At 40.9% G+C, this 24,229-nt stretch overlaps 1 protein-coding gene across 1 annotated transcript in view; it reads left to right on the top strand.

Moving 5' to 3' along the window:
• Positions 1-24,229, top strand: part of tox3 (TOX high mobility group box family member 3) — a 146,975-nt gene that overhangs the window by 11,415 nt on the left and 111,331 nt on the right. The window contains exon 2 of the mRNA XM_023845567.2: positions 15,488-15,546. The gene's annotated coding sequence lies outside the window, so the exon portion shown is untranslated. The remainder of the gene's footprint in view (positions 1-15,487; positions 15,547-24,229) is intronic.

Raw genomic sequence — 24,229 nt, 5'->3', positions numbered from 1 at the left:
GGCAACTCACTATTACACTGGCAGAATATAAATTTATTTGTCAAACTGTAACAAGTGCTTATATTAAATGCAGGTGATAAATTTGTACTGTTTATTACAACATTCGATCATGAATTATCTATACATCCAAACATCCTAAAAGCAAAACAGGTTTGATTGTCGAGTTGTGTGTATTCAAATCAACTCCTTTTTAAAAAAGATTTCAGATAATTCTGTATCTGATCGTCATTTGCATGGCACCCGCTGCGGCTACCAGTTTGAGTTTGTGCTGGAGACGGATTCAGTTTTGTCAGTTTCACCATTTAAATATTACCAGCGAATGGGATGCTGTTAGTGTCCTACAAGAGTGACAACTACTCGACTATGACAGACGGCTCCCCACTCGCTCACAAAAACACGAGATCAACACAAAATGTTTGTTTGCCACTGATACCCATTTCGGGACCATTACGGACGATTGAAATAACACGCGGCAATAATGAGCGATCCGCTGGACACCTCCCAGCGTCTGTCAGCAGCTGCGAGCAGGCTGTGCTGATGAAATGAACCCATTCCATTCCATTTCGATCTGAGTAGAACACCGAACAAAGGAAACGCCGGCGCAGGAAGCAGAGGTTATAGTAAGCAGCCTGTTCTGGGTGATAATGAATGTTTTGTCAGGGAGAATCCATCAATGGTCACTGAAAGGGGGGTGGGTGTCAGAGAAAGTTATGGTTTGTTGGCTTTTAACCCACATCATCCAACCCAGTGAAGTAATAGAAGTACAGAAAATGTCACAATGCTGTGTCTCATCTGTTTCTGCGGCTGGCTGTCAAGCAGAAGTGAGTGGCTCACGCACATGTTCTTTTAAAGAGTGTGTTTCTGTGCAACTTTGCATAGATAGTGGGGTGTGAGGGTGGGCTTTCAGCAAGTAGGATTGGAATTCTTTATCATTAACACAAGATTGATCGCGTGTACATTGAGTCAGGTTGCAGCTGGAACTGATGGTCTGTAGTGTGACGGTTGTCCTGGTTGTTACTGATGGGCCCTGGTGTGGAGGCCTCTGGCCCAATAGCCCTTCACTCCTGCGCTGCTTCCCTTTACAGCCAAATCATCAACCTGCTTCCATCTGGATGATGTCTACTGTACGAAGGGCATCACGTAGGCCTGACCGCCCCCACCTCCAGAGGCTAAGAGGGCGGGGCAGGGAGACTGGACATTACAAGCTGAAGTGTTTTATCCACAAGCGATGCCCCTTCTTTGCTCACCAGCCTGGAGCTAGTGTGGGAATGGACAGCAGGTCATCCGCTATGCACTGGAGATCCCTGAGCACCAGGTGAGACATGACAGACATCGCGCCCAGCTGCTCAATTAGTTCCTGCCCAGCTCATTCAGCAACAGGGCTGATCATAACAGCACGACGCTGATGGTGACACACAATTTGGATAATGCACTTATGCACTTACCTCACACCCCAGCTCCGTTATGAACCTTCTTTCTCCTATATACAACTTCAAAATCTACCACAGTATGGCCGCCTGAATCCCTTTCAAGTCCCCCTGCAATATCTGTCAAATACTTCACATCAAACTAAAATTTTAACGAGTCTATGGGTAGCAGACATTGCAATGCGTTGCATTTAAATACTCGTCTTCCAGTAAGACTGTAAAGCTTATATAGTTCTTATAGCTCCAGCTGCTGGTTACCAAGAATTCAGTAATAAATAATGTATAGAAATGTTATATAATGTCTGTTATAGTTTTCTAAAGCTAACACATAAAAATAATGTTTAAAAAGGGTATTTGCCTGATGCAAAAACAGAAATAGGAATGGAAAGGAATGAAATGGACAGGATGCCTTCTCATTGTGAAACCTGTTCACGGCTGCTTGCAGTGAGCTGAACCACAGATGTAATATCAAATTCATACCAGCAGCCTGAAAGATAAGGCAGTACCTGACGGATTTACTGACCCTCGTGTCCCTATATTATCTGGAGAGTCAATTTTGTACAGTTTTCATAACCCGTGAAGCCACAGTGAAATATATCAGTTGGGTAATATCTTCCTTCATATAAATAGTACTTTACGGATACACCCTGTAATATAAAACACAGAGTTCTGTAGGAAATTTAACATGTGGAATCTTATACTTTATTCTACATGCTAGACTATATGAATAAGCTGCTTTGTGTGTCCTGCTGTGGTTCATCTTAGACGTTTTGCTTCAGTCTTTCACTTTTATTCACAAAGATATTGTTTGGATTCTAAAAATAATGGGGCGCCCAAGAGAGACAGAGAGAGAGAGACAGACCTCTGTTCTGTGCAGATTTCAGTGTTTGAGAGTGCGGTATTTTGCGTTTTGTAGTTGTTCTGTTAGCCTTTTGTAGTGTCCCTGTTAACTTGTTTGCAGAAGCATCTTGCGTTTCTGCTGAAGCTGCTGTTTTCAAACAAACACCCGAGCGTGTCTGAAAAGTACGTCAGTATCAAAATACTCTGACCCCTGGAAAGAGGATGCCACCAAGTCTAGACACACTGATTATTGTCATATCACTAATTTACTTAAGTCTCACTTCAGCAGTCTGACCCCTCACGTCCCCCATCACAGATGTCAATTCATCACAATCCACAGACAAATATCAAACAAAGAGTTATCAGCACCAACTGAGGATACAGCCTTGTACATTTGCCTTCTAATCTCTTCGATTTTTTTTATTTTTTTTGTCTGAATTTCCACATCAATCACAAAAAGAGTCTCACAACCCCCCCAAGTTCAAAGACGATAACATGTAAAATAAGGACCTTGCTGTGCTTGGGATCTCTGATTGGCTGAGTAAGCACCAGGGTCGGGTAACCCCATTGGCAGTTAATGAGGCTCTCCAGTTTGCAACTGCATCCTGGCATCTATAAATAAGAAGCATGATTTTTTTTTTCTGCATATGATTCCTGCTGGAGAATAAAATGTTTTCTGCACCTATTACCATTTTACACTGAAACAAAACGCTTTATTCTGACAGGTAGAAGGACATTTTACACTGCTGTTGAAAATGACATATAAGAGGCATTTATTAATAAAAAAAATAACCTTCATGTTCAAGCCAATCCATGCAGTATTTAATGTGTTTAAAGTATTGTGTTAGATGAATTCAAAATGAACAGCATGTTTCACTGTTACAGTCAATCTGTGATAATAGCCGGGCAATTTGAAGTTCTTAAACTCGTATTTGGATTTTGCTCAAATAACTCAACTTGATGTAGCTTCATTACACCTATGCAAAACAAGACTACAATATATACACAGATAAAGGAGAATGCAATGATCTTTTGCTGTGATGGTGTGTGTGTGTGTGTGTGTGTGTGTGTGGGGGGGGGTTTGGGGGAAGGGAGGTGGGTAGCAGATCTGCAATCTTCAGTAATTGTTCCCTGGAATAAAATTGATTCACACCAATCCATGCGTGAAATGACATTGGCAGATGACAGTGTCTGTCATGCTGCAGTTGCCGCACTGTGACTGGAAAACAGCTACGTTTAATGCTGGCAATCAGCATCTCGCTATACAAAAAGAAATAGTTTTGCAGTAATCAGTGAAAAAAGGCAATCTGGACGCCTAAGTGTAGTTGTCACGGTATAAATTAATCCCCTAGAATAATAAACTGGGTGCAACAATGTGACCTGAGAAACACTGACTACCAATCAGATCGTTTAATCAAATAATCTTGGTGCATTGTGTCCATGACAGGATGGTAGATTATATTCTTTGAGTCTGTGTTCTGCTCTAATTGTTACATGAACTGGAGTCTCAGTGCACATGCCTATGGCATTAAATCAGCCCTCTCCAGTGCACAGACTATATGTGCCCATGTTTTTCACTGCAGTGTCATATGGGTTCGCCATGGTGGCGTTAAACTCGGGCCCTTGGTAATGTACCATGGTGGGCCTTACTAGCCTGGCGAGAAATCTCTCCATGAGCTTCTTAGTCTGTCTTGTTCGACGAGGACCAATATTGGCTCAGTAAATCTCTCAAGATGGGGAAACTCTTTTTATAAACAGGGATTGCATTCTCCGAGGCCCGGGGCTGCTCCCTGCCAGCTAAGCCAACACAAAAATACACGGCTGGCCCCTTTCACATCCAGAAGAGCCAGTGATGTTCCTGTGAAAATCAATACAGCTCAATGAATAGCCAGAGCACTTAAACAGCCACTGATTAAGTAGCTGCTATTCCTTCCATTACTTCATATTCATTGCTACAACTAATGGTATGATGGTAACACAGATCTTAAACACTGTTTTAATAATGTTTAATAATGATTTATATCTGACTTACTAGACTAATTTCTGCTTGGAGATATACTAGTGGTGTACCACAAGGCTGATACTGGGGTCCATGTGTTTACATGTATTGTGTTAAATTAACATTTTTTCGCTGATTAAAGCTTTATTTGTTTGTGATAAAAATTTTGTTAGATAAGAACAGGAGTCTTCCTTATTCCACTTTTATTTCCGTTCTCTTTTTGGTCAAATCACACTAATGCTATTACTGTGGGAGGTATGGTGGCTCAATACATAGCGCTGTTGTCTCACACCTGGTGGGATTTGATGCCTGATCCTCATTTTGCTGTGTTCTCCCTGTGTTGCGGTTTCCTCCTAGAATTAGGTGAATTAGTGTCTTGGAATTGCCCATTGTGCGTCTGCCTTGAGATGGGCTGGAATCCCATTCAGGGATTCTTCCTGCCTTTTTGTCCATGTTACCTGGGTTCACTATGACTCTCTGCTGGCTCAACAAATGGAGATGAATTATTAGTGCATGAGAATATTGTGCATCATGCCTGAATATCCCTCTGCAAACACACGTCATATAATGAATTACCTTTATTTCCATATTCATATTGATAAACTGTATATATGTATATAAATGTTAATTATTTGCAATACCATCCATCTTCCAGTGGTTTCCTGGACAGGGTGGTGGTCATTTACAATGTAGTTTTTCAAATTCAGTCTTGGGTTTAGGAGACAAAATGTATTTTTGTGAAAGTCACCTCCTCTGATGTGCAAGGTGTTATTTGTCAGTGTAAAAATATCAGATGAGACAAGGCAACATCAAATCATCTCCCGAAAATGGCATACACTGATTTTTGAATTACATAGTACGTCTAACCTGTGTTTTTACCGTAAGTGGCTCTGTAGATTATTAGTACATGAGTCGATAGTGGGTGGGGTCACTTTTACAGCAGGACCCTAATTTGGGGCCGTAGGGTGTTACAAAGTAGGAAATATAGTACTAAAGCATGCTAATCTGTGCTTTCCTATCCTACAGGGGAGCAGAACTGTCATAAAAACACATGTTGATGCCTGAAAATGCCATACTTTTTCTAATCCTAACCATAGCCTGGTGGTGGTATCTATTGTAAGTGTATGTGTCGGGGGGGGGGGGGGGGTACTTCACCAGTTTCAAAGCACCCCCCCCCCCACATGTGCCTTCCATCTAGATAGGATTTCAGAACCTCTTCAGGCTCCTCTGTTCTAGCCTCAGGACATCAACTGGAGGAGATACAAACAAGGTTAATTAAGGACCAGATTCAAATTATGAATGCTAATTGCCAAGCCTTGCATGTTGTAAGGTAAGACAAAGTGCACAATAAACAAACAATAAAAAGGTCCACGTCGGATAACGAAGTGGAAGATTCACTATGACGTACAATGTCCAGCCACTCATTTGCCCAAGTCACAATATCATCCATCAGCTGTGAACGACTGAGTAAAATATTTAAGGATGTGTCTCACCGAATTTAATAAAATTATCTATATACATAAAATAATTGCACTTTGGTGACCATTAGGGAAAGGTGCTGTGTGAGAAGCTGTGCAGAGAAGGGTACAGTTAGTGCAGTGATTTATCCTAAAAAAGTGGGACTTCAGATGGAGAGAGACTCCAGCCACCAGTACTGACATGCAGATTAAGATGCTGCTTCATTAGTGTTGTTTATACTTTAATATAAACATTGCTGCCATGTTATGGGCATGTGAATATATTTCCCTTCTTGCTCTTTCTTAAAAGATTTGGTCCATCCATCCATTTTCTGTACCTGCTTGACCTATGCAGGGTCGGGGGGGGGGCAGAGCCATGGGCACAAGACAGGGAATAACCCAGGTTGGGGCGCCAACCCATTGCAGGGCACACAGACCATTCAGACACACATTACTTGGCTTTTGTTACTATTTTGTTACTCGTAGGTTTGTTTTACTGTACTCTGGTAATCTCAATGTCAACATGGTGTACACGTGCAGCTTCATCTAGTGGCCCTCACACGCTGGAGTGTCTCGTTTTATCCAGAAGATCCCTTCAGGACTGAGATAATGTCTGATAAGCCTCCCAGCTGGCAGTAGGCTCTCGCAAATAAACTAAGGCACCCTTCTGAAACTTACAATGACAGCGTCCATTTTGGGGTTCAGACCTATTGCCCAGGTGGAGCCCTTAACTGGTAGTATGTTACTGTAATAATAGCTGGCTTATTATAGACATTAATTTTTTTTATGTAAAGAAGTATGAATCACTAACGGCTTTCAGTTCCGATGTGAATGACAGCACAGGAAATAAAGCCTACAGTCAGGTAGCAAATATAACGAATAATTTATACCTGCACCTCCAGCTGTTCGTATGACATATTTGCTTGATGTAAAGTCTGATATGACTGTTATGAATATGCTTTTAAATTGGGAAAAGTAACCTTAATTTGCAAACAGAAAAATACTTTTGCATGAATGTCTGTCACTGAAGGCCATCTTCATTATCTGATGATTGCAAATGGTCTTGTCTAATGGTAACTATTAAATATTTGCATTCTGGCAGAGGGAGAGAGAGAGAGAGGGAGAGGGAGAGAGAGAGAGGCCTTACAAAGCAGACGCCATGGAAACCGTCTCTCCAGGCTTCTATAGCTTGTTGTCGTGACGACAAACACTGATCTCCCAAGCGTATGAAACTGGGGGAGAAAAACAACAGAAAATGATAATAACTATATTTAATATGATGAAAAAAATGGTAATCCCCGATTTTCCTGGGCAGTAAAGCAACATATTTTGTATAAAATTCCAGTCTTTGTCTCTAATATTTGGTTTTATCTACCTTATGGAGAAATTGGTTACCATAAAGCTAGCCGACGTGGTCCTTTTTCATCGGAATATGTGTGCAGGGCGAATGAGCTTTATATCCAACCAAGACTTGTAAGGGATTCCAGTATATAAAATTCTCCGCGGTCTGTGTCTCGGATAAGCAGGCCTACTTTTGTCATCCTCATGCAGTGTAAAGAAAAATATTTTTTTCCTTTGCCTTTTACCTGTGCTCTTCGATGCTGATGGTGTCTGTTAATTGATCTTTGCTGTGCTGTATTGCACAGCACTTTCGCTGCCGTCCACTATGAAGCATATTGTTCCTCATAGCCCAAGCAGGCGGGAGCTGCTCTGTAAGCGGTGACTGAGACGTTGTCAGCGTGGCTTCGCCGGGGTGAAATCTGGGGATCCACGCCCTCAAAACTGCCTTCTCATCTGTCTTTTCCTGTTGCCGCTTTCATCAGGCCTTATGGGAGCAGCTTTCAGATCCCAGCAGGATCCAGAGCTGGACCCCCGGTGATCCTGGTAGGGGAGGCCGTGTCCACCATGACAACATCTTAGTTAAAAGGATGCGGGATTCTGCGCCGTTTCATTTTGATCTAGATGTCTGCCGCTCCATTTTATATCCCCCCCGACCCCCACGTGTCGTGTTTGAATACAGGGATCAGTGAAGACTCTCCTACAATCTGTGCTGAGGTCCTCTGTGAAGCATATCGAAGCACATCCTAGATCATTGTGTGTGTGTGTATAAAATTATCACATTGTGGGAATCAGATTTCCCCAAAATGTGATAAAAAAAAAAAAAATCTCTAACTTTTTATTTTTTGGGCATTTTTTCGGTAAAACTAATTTTTATACATATCTGTGAATGCAATCAAAAAACAAAAAATTGCAAAAGTCGTGTATCTTGTCTGCTTATTTATGCTTAAGGTTAGGGTTGAGTAGGGATTAAGGTTGTCGTTCTTGGGATTAGGGTTTTATCCATATAAATGAATTGAGAGTCCCTATAAAGATATGAATATGTTGTGTGTGTGTGTGTGTGTGTGTGTGTGTGTGTGTGTCCTGCCAGTCGGGGTTGGAGATCACAGCCTATTAGAGTCTCTTTCCTGAGAGGGAACTGCAATGATATGTCTGTAATTACTGTACTTGCTCCTGCTCCCATCTCGCAGTACCCCTCTGAAGTAAGTAGCAAAGGACACAGCTGGTGTAGCTGAAAAGATCATCAAAGAGGATCCAAATCCTTTAACGCTCATCACTCCACTGTCAAAGATTCATCCTGTACATTCTTTCATTTGATTAGGATTGATTACGATGGTTCTTATTTAATACACCTTACAGTCATTTAAAGTCTGATTTCTTGTATTATTTAATAGACTAATAGGACAGATGTACCTACGGATTTCCACAGCTGAATATTCTGTCTGGCTCAGTGCTGATTGCTGTTTTAAATGTTCATGGGAGTACCGAATAGAAACAGGGACCACAAGACCAGTCAGACTAATGGATGAAATGTTCAAATGCATCGGGTAGGAAGGGCTGATCCGGCACTGAATCGCCGGAGCTCATTCCGCTCTTGCTTCCCTTTCGCCGTCTTCAGAATAAGCCAGGCTGCGCATCTTGACTGGGCCACCAGGTGGCACTCCCACTTTGTGTGAATAGTAGTCTTCTCTATGTTGAATATGCACAAGGGTGTTTATTGTAGCATTTAAAGGAAAAAAAAGCCTTCTTAAACATGCAAATCCTTAAGAACTATTGGCTTTTCAATATGGAGCTTGCAATTAAAATGTGACTCAGTTTTATATGTTGAAACTGTATAAATAAACTAAGGGTTGAAGACCGGGCTCAGCCTCTGCTGTTTTTATCCAGCTGGTTGGGTTCAGCAGCATCACAACAAGTGTGAGAGGCTGGATAGCCTTCCAATGCATAACCACACTAAACTAATTATTTAATCTGGGCCAGATTTTCCATCCACAGTAACATCCGAACGGAAAGCACAGAATTGAATTAGGCTACTGACAATCACCAGGACTCTATCCATTATTCATGTTTATAAAACTCTGCACACCCCAGTTGCTGTACAATGGGACCAATGTGAGTTGCATTGGGGGCGTGTGACATATGCTCAGATGCTGGTGGCGGTCCACAGGACCGACAGCGGATAACGGTTACCTTCTGACTGGTGCCCTGCCAAAAGGCCATCGACCTATGAACCCAAAGACAGTAGCAGCAGAAAGGTAACCCACTGGGATTTTAATCCCCGTGCTGGACCTTCTGCAACTGGTTCCGCGCAGGTCAGCAGTGACTGGATGAAACGGCTGTCATTTTTAATAGACCCTCCCTCCCCTCTCCTAACTGGCCAATGTCATCTTTAACCAAAGATAATCAACACCAATGAGAAAACTTGCTGGAAATACCTCCTCTCTACCCCCCCCCCCAATCCCATACCTAAATTTTCCTACCTTTCTTTCTTCTTTCCCACCTTTTCTTTCTTGTACTCGTCATTTACTAATGACGAGTACAAGAGGGGCATTTTTAACAAACTGAATTATTAATCATACCTCTGAATTGTTAAAATATCAGGCTAAATTCTGTACATATTGAGATCCTTGTTTAAATGGACAGGGATTTGAAGTCCTGCACTGTGCGGGCCTTAATTGGACATAATGAACGCTTATTGCAGAAGGTAGGCAATGTTCTATTAAGTTGTGCTATTCCCTATTCAATGTTTGAAGGCATCCCTGACAATACAGTGGAAGCAGCTGTGGACCATAGAGGACAGCAGGCATATTGTGCACATGGCCTGTGGGATAAATTATGCTAGTCTTCCATTGCCATGTGTGCAATTTGTCTTTTCATTTTCCTGCCCAAAAAAGACCTCATTAAAAAGGGTTAAGGCAGCAACATTAATGGTTTCTCTCAGCGCCAATAACGCTGTGCCGCCTCGTGTTACACCGTGCCTTTTTCACCTCGTCCAGCCATTTATTCTGCATTTCGAATCGTGCAGAGTCGTAAAATCCCGTTCAAAACTCGATGTTAACTTTGGGACTGGGGTAGCGGGGGCCACATTAATCTGACGCTGGGAACGCTGGAGGGAATTTTTTCAGCTGTGAAAACCAACTGGATTACAACATAAAGTTCGCTTTCTGAGCAAGATTGGTTTAGGCACCGTGCATGTGACCATAGCGCAGGTTCTGGGTCCAATGAAGTTGTATCGGGGAGGCAGCTAAATGTAAAGAATACCATACAATCAAAAAGGACCACGTGCAACAATCTGTTGGCGGTGCTTCGCGTTTCTGCTGTTGCTGCCTCTGAACATGGAGGTTGCAGAGATGATCTTTTTGGTAACCATCTTTGAATGGTTAGAACCAGCCATCGTCTGACCCCTAAGAAGGGCTGTGAACACATCTCATCCTTAGCTACTCCCAGCCCTGAAGTCCATGTCATTCCCTAAAGCTCAGGAGACCACTCTTGTCGCTGGCAAGCTTTGCATGTCAAAGTAGCTCGTGTCAGGTGACTTTGCATAATTTGCATAATTCGATTCAAGGAAATGTGTGCATGGGCTACAGAATTTTACTGAAGCTCAGTGAAGCATAAATCAGTAAGATTGTGTACAAGAGGCCACTCCCTCTCCTGTTTGTTTTGGATGGAATGTTGTAAATATATTCGCTGTATATACAGCTCTGGAAAAAATTAGGCGACCACAGACAAATTTTCGGTTTCACTCATTTCTCAGTTTATGAGTATGTGCCTGCGAATAATATGTTATTTTTTTTGGGCCGAACCCCAACTTGGCTCTTCCCTGTTTCTCATTGATGAAGGGCTTCTTCTTTGCTTTATGAGACTTCAGTCCTGCCTCTAGGAACCTGATACGAACTTGTCCTAGCAGTGTACTTCACACCTGCACTTAATGTTTCCCATTCTTTTTGAAGGTCACTTGGTGTCATCCTCCAGTTTATGAGGCCTTGCTGGATAAGTTGAGTGTCATCTCTGGCTTTAGGAAGTCACTTCCTCCCTCTACCTGGCTGGTTTTTGGTCATTGCCAGTGTCTCCTGCTTCACCTTGTTCTTGTGTACTTCTGACTGCAGCCTGTCTCACAGTGTAACCATCAGCCAGGAAAACCAGGATTAAACCGGGACTTAAAAATGCAGATTAAAAAAAAAATATATAGAGTGATCTTTTCATTTTTTTCCCCAGAGCTGTATATCACTATATTGTTGATGCTATGCATGGGCATTAGGAGCATTCTCATGTATATAAGTGATACATTTTGTAGAAACCCTGACCTCCATTTAGGTCAATTTTCAGCATTACATAATTTCTACTGACTACTGGAATGACCTGTAATATAAAATATATTTCTCTTTACTGAAGGTGAGAGGTATCATCAAAGCAGCCAGCAGAATTAACACTTATAAGCAATTTAACACTAAATATTATGATATTCTAGCCTTGATGGCAAAGAAAGTTTGCTTACTTAGTCAATCCTGGCATCTGTTAAACAAGCACATCAAAGGTAAATTCAAGAAAAATTCCTCCTCCAGCTGTTGCCAGAGCAGCATGTGCTGTTGCAGGTGCATTTAGTATGACGAAATTCAGAGCTCAGAGTGTTACGGCAGTCATATGTTTTAATCTTTTTCATGTCATGCAATGTCTTGCAAAATATTCAGACTGTTCTATTGTTGTCCCAATTTGTGAAAATATGACAAATGCATATAAGGATATCAAGTGACTAATAAGGAAAATCATGTGTAGTGTGTCACTGGACCAATCTTCTAAAAGTTCTTTGTGGGAAGAAGGTTCTATTTTGTGCAGATCTGCTGCCCCTGGTCCTGTAAAATGGCTTCATTTTCTCTTGCCATTATATGACAAAGGGGGTCAGACGATGCAGAACAATCATCTCACCCAATCCACCACAAGCCTTGCAGGATGAAGGGAGCATTTGGTTTTCTCCAAATGAGAACCTGTCTGTTTGTAGAAAAAAAGAACATAAGAGAACTCCTCAGATGATGTCATTTTTTTATTGATCAACAGTCCAGGTTTTGGGCTCCTTTGTGTATCGACCTACAAACACACACCGTGTGAAACTCCTGGTCTCCAGTTTTTTCATGGTGTGCAGATGGGAATCTCACTGCTGATTCACTCCTGTGGGAATTTCTGAAGTTGTTTGTGTTTTGCAGCTCCTGTTAGTGACTGGTGTTCCTCTGAGTTGCATGGTGTGTTGTCACAATGTATGGCGATTTTTTATTTTTTTTCCCCTTGCCACAAGAAATCAGTTTGAAGTGCATGTCACACGTACCTCTGCAATTTGGACATTGACTCTTTGGTACTCTGTTTCCTGACTAACATCCCTTTGTAAACTCACATATATCAGACCAACTCTGTAGCTAACACAAACTGCTATTTGGAACACACCTGAATGTGACTGACCTGTGTAGCTGCCTTTGCAATTGTGATTTAGTGACTTCAAAGTCAGATTTTTCCATATATTTTCCAAGCGGTGTTTCCATTATGTAGTCAACCTAAATTCTAAATTAAATATGCAAAGGATTTTTTATTAAAAAGTCCTTTAGTGGTTACTTTTTTGGGGGGGCACCAAGTGTCAAGTGCTCATTTTCATGCACAAAATACATTTTGTGCCACTTAAAGGATTATTTAATGATGAAATCAAATAACATATTGCTGCATTTTGTTCACAGAGAGATTAACTCCAGTTACAGTTTGTCCACAAAGACATGAAGATTTTGCTTTCTTTCATGCACTGACATCAAAAGGAATTATTCATTTTGTGCACAGAATTGATATCAGCACCTTGCATTTCATGCACAGAAGGCTGAATGTATCTGATTACATGAATAAAAAGGACATTTCCTTCACAAAATGCATTTTGTCAACTGTGTACAAAATGCATTTTGTGAGTGAAAGGAAGTCATTTTGGGGGCAAATGCATTATGTGAATGACAAGCACCTGTTGTACTTTTGGGCAACTATTTTCTGTTTTCATCAACTTCTGAGGACAGGTCAAATTAGGACTTAGGATCACTCGAAGAATAGGAGCACACTCACTTTTATTTGTAAAGTATCTATCCATCTATCCATGGGCATAAAATATGGGGGGGGTTGAAACCCAACCCAATAATAAAAATAAAAACAGCCCATACAACCCCCTGGACCCCTTTAAATGGGTGGAGACCTTAACGTCCCAAATGCTCAACCTAAATTTGATCCATCCATCCATCCATCCATCTGATTATCCTGGACTGAGTTAATGGGGGGCCTGGAGCCTATGACAAACAGCACAGGATAAAAGGCCTAGATCAGTGATTCTCAACCTATGGGTCGCAGCCCAAATTTAGGTCGCAGCAAATTCTGAAAGGGTCATGAGACAGAGTTTGAAATGTAAGTATTTTAAAACAGCAAGCTCCCATGCTGACCCATGATCAGATTTCCCAGCCTAATCATAGAATTAACCTATACAAACAGGTCTTGGGTCAGCAAATGCTAAGCGCAAAACTTAGTGAACACTCAACCAATCCAAGAAACCAAACCACAGATGCTTAATTTCAAATTCTCTGGCACATTCAAACAGATTTTTGTGGTATGCAGTGATTGGCATAAATTTCACTACACGCTTGATCATAGCATTAATTTAATCCTATGCCAGATATAGGGTCGTGACTGAGCTAGCATGCTAAAAGTTGGGTCGCGTGCCAAAAAGGTTGGGAACCACTGGCCTAAATCAGACTGTATCCTGGGTGGCATGCCAGTCCATCACAGGGTATATTCACACACACACAGTACTTTTACATTATCTGTGTGTTAATTAGATTCAGGACTCCTCTCCCTGTAGAAGGTAGTTTTTAAAAGGGCTGATTTTAATGCCTTAGACTTAAGAAGGTTGTCCTCAACTATATGTCTGTTGTTTGCAGTGTATATTTACTTAAAAGAATGAGCATTTGAGTCCCTGCTGATGAGAAGCGTCCTTTCGGGACGGTGGTGCCACTGCTCTGCTTGGCTGGAGGGAGGCTGCTGTCTGGGTGATGTATTGCACTGCACTGAATTTGCACCCAGTCTCATGGGTGATGCACTGCACTACGCTGAATCTGCACCCAGTCTAATGGGTGATTAACTGCAACGTGCTGAATCTGCACCCAGTCTAATTGGTGATGCACTGCATTGCGCAAAATTTGCACCCAGTCTAATGGGTGATGCACTGCACTGTGCTGAATCTGCACCCAGCATAATGGGTGATGCATTGCACTGCGCTAAATCTGCACCCAGTCTAATGGATGATGCACGGCACTGCGCTGAATCTGCACCAGTCTAATGGATGATATAATGCACTGCGCAGAATCTGTGCTCAGCACTTAGACTAAATAGTCTCAGTTGGGCCTCATCCAAACCCTCAACACCATATTTTTTGTTCTAAACTTCACAATAGCTTGTTTTCACCAAGAACTTGTTTCACGTGCTTTGGATTTTTTGTTGCCTGAAACACATTGTATCTCTCATCGCAGCTGTTGAACCCTGCAGTTCTTTCAGAATGCCCCCTCCTCAGCAGTAAGACAGCTTGACCTGGGGGCTTGATACGTGCAAGTTCTACTTTTCAGTGACTGACTGCATTGTCTTTAGAGGAATGTTTTTTCCTAATCTGTGCTCACTAATGACTTTATTATTGACGTGCTTCAAAAGCTGCTTATACTTCATGGTCTTAGTCTTTCCTTGAATCTTTATCTACACAAGGGCCCCAGAGACAGATTTTTGTTCTGAAAATGAAAAACACTATTATTCCACCTAGACAGTGGCATGTTCAAGTGATCCTGTGCACTAAATTAAATTAGGTTTGGTGCATAGTTTGAAAATTCAATCATGAATTGTTAACTTTTCTTTAATTTTAATTATCTTATTATTTTTATTATTTTAATTAATTATCTGTTTTTATTGGATTTCCTTTGTACATCTTGCTTTCACTATATGGAGAAAATTCTGCAAATAAGAAATAATTGCACTTCAAAGTCCCAGTGAGGTATGCATACTTTAAGTCAAGTTTAGATTTTAAGTTCATTATTTGGCAGCAGGACTAATAATGTCTGCGGTTCATTCTCATAATCGAGTTGATTGTTTTGTTTGAAAGCAACAAGTCTCCCAGAATCAGTTTTTTTTCCCTCTGAAGACCACTAAACCAGATCTGCTTCTGCCAAAATTGTACACTTATACTCCACTTTTACTGTTCTTGCCACATGTGGAAAATGCTGAACCGATTCATTTGTTGTTTGCTGACATTTGCCAATAAGACCCGAGAGTCACATCAGAGTCTGTAATTCCTCTGCTCTCTTCAGCTCAACATCCATCATCAGAATCTCAGTCTTTTCTTTTTTCTTCTTTTTTCCCCCTCTCGCCACCTTCAGATCCCCCCTGAGCTGGATTTTAATAACTCCGGTGAGCTCATCTTAGAAAAACAACAAAGGTAGGGCCAAGTTTTACCTTGATATGTCAAATAGTTTCTTGTCTCCCCTAAGTTTCTCTTCCTCTTTATGTATTGATTCCATTGTGATTTTAATAATGGGGAAGGGTGATCTGAAGCAAACCAGGAAGGAACACCTTTATAATGAGGACACATTCAGAGAAAACAAACACAAAATCTTAAGTATATGATTGCTAGTACATATACTGGTGTATATTTCATGCCCTTCTTCTTGGTATGTGTCTCTATTGATCTTTACTGGCTTTTAGGTGAAAAGACCACAGTGAATTATCAAACTACATAGCAAGATTCATGACTACTGTATTTTATTTGACAGTGTTTTGAACAGTATAATGAACAGGTAATGGTTTCATTATTATTATTATTTTAATCAATATTAATACAGTTGCAAGCTCACACAACCGGGTATGTAATAATTTCATGAGAGAAACTAAGATCGTTTTGGATCATCTCAATGAATTCTTCCATGTATTGAATCTAAATTTCAGTCTGTTCTCTGTGAAAGGCCTGCACCCCAGCACTCGCCCAGTGGTCTTCCCTTTGTTCTTATCTGCCGAACAGGCCCCCTAAAATGGATTTATGCACAAACTGATGGAACAGCAGCTGTATCATGCTTTGTAGGGCACTGTTTGGGAGTACGGCACAATTCCCCCTCTCAGTCCTCACAATACGCAGCAAAAAAGCTGCCCACCTACCCCAACCTTCCAGCCTCAAACATGCTTCTGAAGAAAGCGTAGCTGACTCATCAAAGAGCATAATGGAGGAGGAGCTTAATTAGATCCAGAGTTTGGGCCTTAGCTGGAGCTGTGAACAGGCGAGCGACCCGTGGCAACCGGGAGAAAAGATGCAGCCCAGAACATCCGATCTTCATGCCTTAACTAAGGGGGAATTAACACGTCAAACTGGACTTTGACAATTCGACAACTGACCGCTCCCAGAATTCATAGCAAGGTCAAATGTCACCGATGAAAGGCTTGTAGTCTGGGTCTTAAAATACTCCTACAACTTGGGTAGGTTTAGCACAAAGCTGACATGCTCGATCAATCAAAAGTCAATTCAGAGGCGATCCAGCAGGTGTCCTGCTTCACATTTCGCAACCATTCAAAAAAAAGTGCTACTTTTTCTTTTCCCAGTACTAAAGCCTTGTAACACCTAAATTCCATACAATTTTATTTTTGTTTGTGTGGTGAAGCGCAAAGACAGGACAGATTATTTTCTCTAAGTCATCCCATATGAAGCCGGTTAGCAGTTGACCTCGCTTCCATTGGAATTGTTACAAAAATGTCCACTGACGTTTTGCTTCAGTAGAAACAGTTTCAGTGATAAATTACCGACCTGAATAGAGTGGGTCCAGAAGCTCAAGGTTAAACAATTGCCTGGCCAACAAGCTACATTCTGAGAAGACGCTTTCGGAATGTTCCCTCTGGAAGTTCTTGTGCCTGGGGGGAAAGATTTCACTCTCATAATTGTCTACTAACTTACTAATGTCATGGTCATGATACAGACAGAGTGTGCAGTTTCTGTGGTTAAAATATTCAGGGGCAGAAGAGCTGAAAATCAACGTTCTTAGTGTATAAGTGAGCAGTCAATGAGGAGAAAATGTATTTCCATTACGACAGGGAATAAAACTTAAATTCACTATTAGACTGTGTTTTTGGAAGGGCGGTAGGCAAGAGCAGAACCAGGACTCACGGGGTTTGACTGCACCCCACTCTAATGCTTAGCACATCTTAGTGATTTTAGAAACAGCATATTTTGGGATTTTTTTAGGCACTTTATGGTTTTGTTTGGTGGACCAGCTGCATGTGCCACACGTTGGAGCTGAACTTCTGGCATTTGTACAATACGTGAGCTGATCATGCAGTATTATCACAATGCATATTGTCACTGCCTACTGTATATCTGAGTTATTGCTTCTACACAAATGGTTTCATTATTTATATGTCTGATATTAAATTCTTACAGTGTTCGTCTTTGCTGAGATTGCTGAGTTCCTGTTTGATTTGATGTGATTGAGTTCCTGTTTGATTTGCCGTAAAAGTTATGAAATGGCGAGAGATCCACGTGATGTACTGGGATGTACAGTATATAATGTATATTTATGAGTTTTGGGATAAACATTCTAGTTAGGCATATAATATTAACACAGAATCGACCTGTCTCGGTCTAGCTGGCCTGTACGTCTCACACAGTCTGTGTTACATTGTGTGTAGACTCTGATATAGTTTTCTGATTGGTCCACTATGTAATATTGATGCAAAGCAGATTGGGGCCTCAAAAACTGTTGATATCAATACAACAGTGCATGACTTCTCACATGCTGCCGGTGATGAAATATGAATGAGTATGTTTCACGAATTCTAAGACCTCAGGCTGCACTGAAACTCCAAAGCTGCTTTTTCATGTCAGTTTTTTCACTCTTCAGCTAGCTACTGGCTCTGAGATCAAATCTAAACACGTTTTTTTTTTTTTTTTTGACTTTTCACGATAAACATTTTTCTCAAATTTCTTCGCTTTCTAACCCTTATATATTTACCTAATCAAATGAACTCCCTTTGATTACACTTAAATAAACAGACTAAATTATGAGCTCCCAAAATGTGAGCCTTGGACCATTGCCAAAGTAGCCCTTAGCATATAAAATATGTCCTGTTTTTATTATCGTATTGAATTTTTACGAATGAATAACATAAATCAACTAATGTGCTTTATTCTCTTTATGACTGGTTCTTTCTCTCTTTGGCAGGTGAGATATTTACAGTTCCTCAAAAAATGTAAGAACTATAATATTTGCAAGCTGCCTTATTGCTTGGGGCAAAACCTAAACTAAGTCTAGTTTTACCCATAATGCTCTTTGGTAGCTGTATCCCTCTATAGCTGCAGTCGAGTATTTTATCACTGAAGAGCCAGTGTTTTGTTTTTTTCCTACATGAATAGTAGAAATGGCATAGTCAGTCATGCAAATTAAAGTTGATATCTTTGTTATGTCAGCTAGGGAGTCAATTATTATAAATGCCAAAACAGATTAATTAAATCTTTCAGCATGCTCACTTTCTGAATCTGTGCCACGATTGTTATAAAGCCTCGTGTAGTTTCAGTGTCTATAGTTTCAAAAGCCGAAGTCTCTTCATTTAAATGCTGGAAATATCACAGGATGGGCCCCGCATATATTTTATGAAGACATATTTTTTTTTCCCATGGAAAATAAATGTCCATACTGTTACAATAACTGTCTGAACAATCTGATCTCTTTGGTTTATCGCAAAACAGAATCTTGATCTACCCCATGAATCCTGACCAAGAAGTAGACATAACAGACCTTGTAAAAGATATAAAATGAAGAGATAAAGCCTTGTAAAAGAAATCAATGCTCTGAGGCCTTCATTTAGGGACTGATTTCCATCCAGCCACACATTCCTGAAAGATCGGATCAATGTCTGTCCTTACTTTTTCTAAAAACAGGTTCTGTCTGATTGGAGTGTTAATATAATTGAGAAGCCTTCTAGAGCAGTTTCCAGAAAGGGGGAAAGTGGTCTGTAGCAGGAATTGCGGAAAGTGGCTGTAAATGCTTGGGAAAGTTTGTGGTCTGTTATCATGTGATAAAACTTTAAAAAGCACAATAACTAATGTGATTGCAGCTTACGTATAGAACTGAAAGAGATGCAAGGAAATGTAAGTGGAATTCCTCATTTGCAAAGATTCATAAAACAGTAATTGGATTAAATGAGCCAAAAGCAATTGGTTTCATAAGTGGTATGTTGATACTTAACTGTAAAGTCAATAGCTGAGCCAAATCCAATTTGGTCAAACTGAAAAATCTCAAATGAATTTAGATCACGATACACATGCGGTGTGCTGAACCTCTGGGTTCAGATGTCAGCTCACAGCTGGGCACTAGGAACAGGAACAGGAACAGGGAGGACATATTTTTTTTTGCTTCATTCCCCAAATCAAATGAATGATCTTAGTGCAGCCCTATGGACCGCTAGGCCAGACTGGGTCCTCCACCTTGCTGTGGGTCCGGCAGTAAGCGGAACCCTAATGCTATGGGTTCAGTTTAAAAACGCGGTGCTGAGCCACAGGCGAATACTAATGGGATTTTGCCCTATTCTTCCAAGAGCGGCAAATTGATCAGAGGACAAGCGTTGCCAATTAGAGGCTCAAGCCTGGCTCTGTCATGCATTCATATCTGCTTAAGTCAACAGAAGATGTGCACTCCATGCAGCCTCACACAAAACAAGGCCCTCAGGGACATTTTTATTTCCCTTTTTGAGTTAATGAACTGGCTTGATTGTGATGCTGATTGTGATGCTGGCCACAAAGACCTTCTAGAGGATAGTGTGGGGGTAGAAGCAGTGAGGGGACCTGGGGGGGGGGGTCTTTTGTTATTGTTTCCAGCACAAACTCTACTTAATGTATACGAGTGTCAATAGATGGATTTTTTTTTTTTTTAATTTAACGACTGCACTAACAAAGGGCTCGGACTTCTGAGAGACCTGGATTTACCCCAAGAAGGCTCAGAGCTGACGCGTATGTCATGCCCGGCCCTCAATTCAGCTTCTTCCTTTTACACCCCAGACTCCCACCCCCACGAAACCTCTGCCATTGTGGGACGAGTGGTTCAGCTGCCTCAATGGCACCAGCAGCCCCAGCAGGACCCCCACGCCAGGTGATCTGCAGAAACATCCTCAGTGCTCTATTACTGATGGTATTCAGGCACCATAAAAGAGGAATTTCACTGATTTGCAGTTCAGTTGGGCAGCTAAACATTCCGTGGTGCCTCAGGAAATGTAACTTTTTTTTATTATATTTGAATTTATTACCAGTTTTTCTATGGAGATTTGAGGCTACTACCGTGGAAAGAAGAGTGGGAAAATAAAGAATCTTCTTGTTGATTTCTTTCAATGCTCAGCTGCCATTCTTTAATAAATCAATTCTCGAGCCACTCAGACGGAACCTTAATTACCAGTTTTATATGGGAATGGAGAATCATATTGTGGGGGGGTTTCAATGACAGCCTTGTAGTTTATAAAGAGCAATTAGCCCAGTCTGACTTAGGCTATTAGGATGACGATTGATGATGATAAAACACAACGTATCCTAGCAAATCACAGAAAGGAAATGCAGCCAGTGGAAGCCTGACCGTTACGGTGTTGTGATAAATATGCCCACTAATGTTGTTATGCACATGGTTTAATGTTCAGTTATATTAAATCCAATTCAAATGCATCAACTCAGATATTTCTATGCACATAAATAAATATGTAGTTTAATATTGTGATAGCTATAAATCTGTCTTATATAAATATGTATAAAAATAATCAAATGAATAGAAATCAAATATAAATACCATAATATTTTAGCTGCTTTCTTTTGCGATATTAACGTTTTGATGTGTGCATAGCCATTTCATCTCTGTAGATAAATTACACCATAAAGATATGTCATTTTATTAAAACAAAAAAAAAAACCCTAAGTCTCGTGAAAAACACCGAAAGTATTTGTGACAGTGATGCTCTGCAGCTTACGGCCGGTCACGCCAAGAGCGGATGGCGCGCGCGCTCCGCAATGACACGAGCCGTGTATTTCACAGGCTAATTATGTTAACAAACGAGCACATCGGCTGCAGAAATCCGCAGTTGCACCGTGGGCAGGGCCACGCGCCTCGTTCCTGCTCCGGCTTTCCATTCCGTATCACAGTTTCTCACGCATACCGCAAGATCTGACGATCTGTGCTTCATATTGTACGTGGACTGCTGGACGAGAGCCGCCTGATTGCTGCTGAAATCCAGCCGATCGTACGGCCAGGACACTGACAAGAATATTAAGTACGGCAACACTGCAATATGGAATATAAATTAGTTTACATTGCGCCGCGGCAGCTCTACAGACTGACGCAAAGACAACTCCCTTTGTAATAAATCATTCCCATTCCGACAGCCTCGTACTCTTAGGGCTTTGTTTAATACCATCTGCAACAGAGATACAAAATTGGTTTACACTGGGAAAAAACAGCATCACGCCCGTAACGGATGACGAGCCGATGAAAGGTGGAATTCAGTCGATTATTGGTGGTAATGAACTTGCAGATGGGAAAATGATGCGCCGAGATGGATGGGGGTGGAGGTGGGTGTGGGGTCTCCATCCATCCTCAAGAAATCCGGGATTTTTGGGAATAGCACTCAGCTGGTTTCACCCTTTTTAATAAAAGCAATATAAAAATGCCATTTACATCCACGACACTGGTGGGGCAGCATGTGCAGAGGTGAAATAAATATTTTGTCCGTGATGCTGGAGTGGTAGATAAAGAGGATTTGGTTTATAACCACTTGAGTATTCCGTGATGAGGAAGCCATGCTAGGGATGGATATTATATTCTCTTGATGTAGCCTGATATGGAATATTGTATTGTTACCCACTCGAGTCTCTCATTTCTAGTGAAAACTGCAGTAATAAAACTAACAGCCTTGCCAGACTATGGCATGAACCAATATCCTGGGGAGGGGGCGAGAGTGTGGGGGGGGGGGGGGTATTCCAATTTCTTGCAGTGTCTCATTTGTCTTCCGTTCAGACAAATGGGGTTCTGTTCTCCTGCTAGAAAACACAGCCTTTGACATTAAATATAGCATAACAAGAGGCATACTTGTCATGGACATTCAGAATAAATATAGGTCTTTCTTGAGTCTGCCCACCTGTCCTGTCTAGGACTGTTTCATAACCACTACATACATAACGACAGATTTCCAATTAGATCGTGGAGCTCAGTTGCATGTGTGGCCTGTATAGTAGACTTGAAATTTAATTGCATAATTACAACAGAAAGAAAATCCCATATTTTTATAACATTTTTTTTTTTTATTTCATGCTTGTGCATCCTCTTGTAAAAATAGCTCACTTATTGTAATGAACCCAATTTATATTTAAAAGTGCGGTGTAAAATGCGTTTTAGAAATGCGTCTCGCTCAGAATAAAGCTCACAGTTGGCTAGTCTTCTTGTGCCCGCAGCCATACGCGATGAACAGATATTGCATTCTCGAGCACCTTTTGACAACATTGGCATGGGGGATTGAAGCTTCTTTGTTCTGCATGTGGGAAATTTAAATGTCCACAAAGGAAACGGGAACGTGTCATTAAGGCTCTTCCCCAGATAATCTTCGGCGTTTCAAAACCAGCCCTTTGAAGGTGCTGACTGCTCTGAAAGGCTTTTCCTTTACGGTGTTTAACAGAAAGGAAATAATCATCTAAAGACAAGTGTTTTTACACACACTTATAATGGGCAGATGTAAATGGGTTCATTTTCCAGGACTTTCATTGTCTGTATCTTAAATAATTCAAACGCAGTACATTCGCACATAATCTAGCACTAATCATGCTTATTAGAATACATTTGCACCAGTGAGACAAAGAAAAACTGTGGCCTTTTTCAAATAAAAATAGAATAAAAAGATTTCTTGTTGCACATACACATATTTTAAAGAGAACAAAATTCTGAAAAAAAGTTCGTGATAAATTCAGTCCAGTCATGTAATACCACAGTACGCCATGTGCCCAGGGACGGTACTCGTACTTCTCAAGTTTTGCTAACAGCGGTCATGAAGTGCATATTCAATTTCGTGCAGAGCCACGGCATCGAATATGAAGACATTTACGATTTTATTGGAAAGCATCAGGAATTGCATTCTGGAGAGTACTTACCATTTACGGCTTGGCAATTTCACCAAGCATCCAACTGCAATATTCATTTGGATGTTTTTTTCTGATTTGTAATATAATTCGGAACTGTCATGAAACCGCTGAACTGGGTCCTAACATTGAACCCAAATGACATTTTATCTGGTTTAGAATGATACACACACTATACTGCTTCATTCAATTACTTTAATGATCTACCAGCCTTTAAGTGATACTGCAGAGCCTAATTATTCATGCAAAAAAAGTAATAACCATTTTTTCATTCGCTAATGATTAGTGCTCATTAACGTAATGGCTCGCTCCACGTGAAAAGGCGGCGCTATCTAATTGATCGGCTTCTTCGTTACCCCACAGCAAGGATATGGGGAATTTATTGTGCCCGGAAAGACTTTGGGTCAGTCTAATCCAGTACTGGGCCTGGCTCTGGTGGCTGTGAAAGCAGTGATCGTGGTCATGAGCCTCACCAAGGAACAGGCCGGGGGGGGGGGGGCACACCTGGGCGTGTGCTCATTTTTTGGTGTCACAGTTGTCGTACTTACGGTGACATCCAGCATGCCAATGTGGTAGCGCTTTGTAGTCATTGTAGATTTTATAGTTAATGTAGATGTTTTGTACCTGCAAATGTAGAACCCTAGAGATCAAAAGCAATCCAGAAGGTTGTGCAGCCTATATATCTGTTAGGGTGCTGCTATGATTTACAGTACTTCAATACCGTCCTTTTAAAATAATTTAAGTTTCTTAACTTCTAAGTATGTTCTAATTTAAAGTTAGCTGACAAATCTGCCCATTATTGTTTTTTTTCTCATATTTCTACTTTTATAAAACGGTTATTCATCAGATTCATGTCAAACGAGCCTTATTGCAGAACAAATAAAAAAATCTCTATACTTGATGCAAAAATCAATGAAAAGAGTATTGTCAGACTAAAATTAAATGTAAATGAAATAATTTGTTCCTAGCAGTAAGCAATCAT

The sequence above is a fragment of the Paramormyrops kingsleyae genome, chromosome 11, assembly GCF_048594095.1.
Source record: "Paramormyrops kingsleyae isolate MSU_618 chromosome 11, PKINGS_0.4, whole genome shotgun sequence".
NCBI lineage: Eukaryota > Metazoa > Chordata > Actinopteri > Osteoglossiformes > Mormyridae > Paramormyrops > Paramormyrops kingsleyae.
This window is presented reverse-complemented; position numbering and strand designations above follow the sequence as displayed.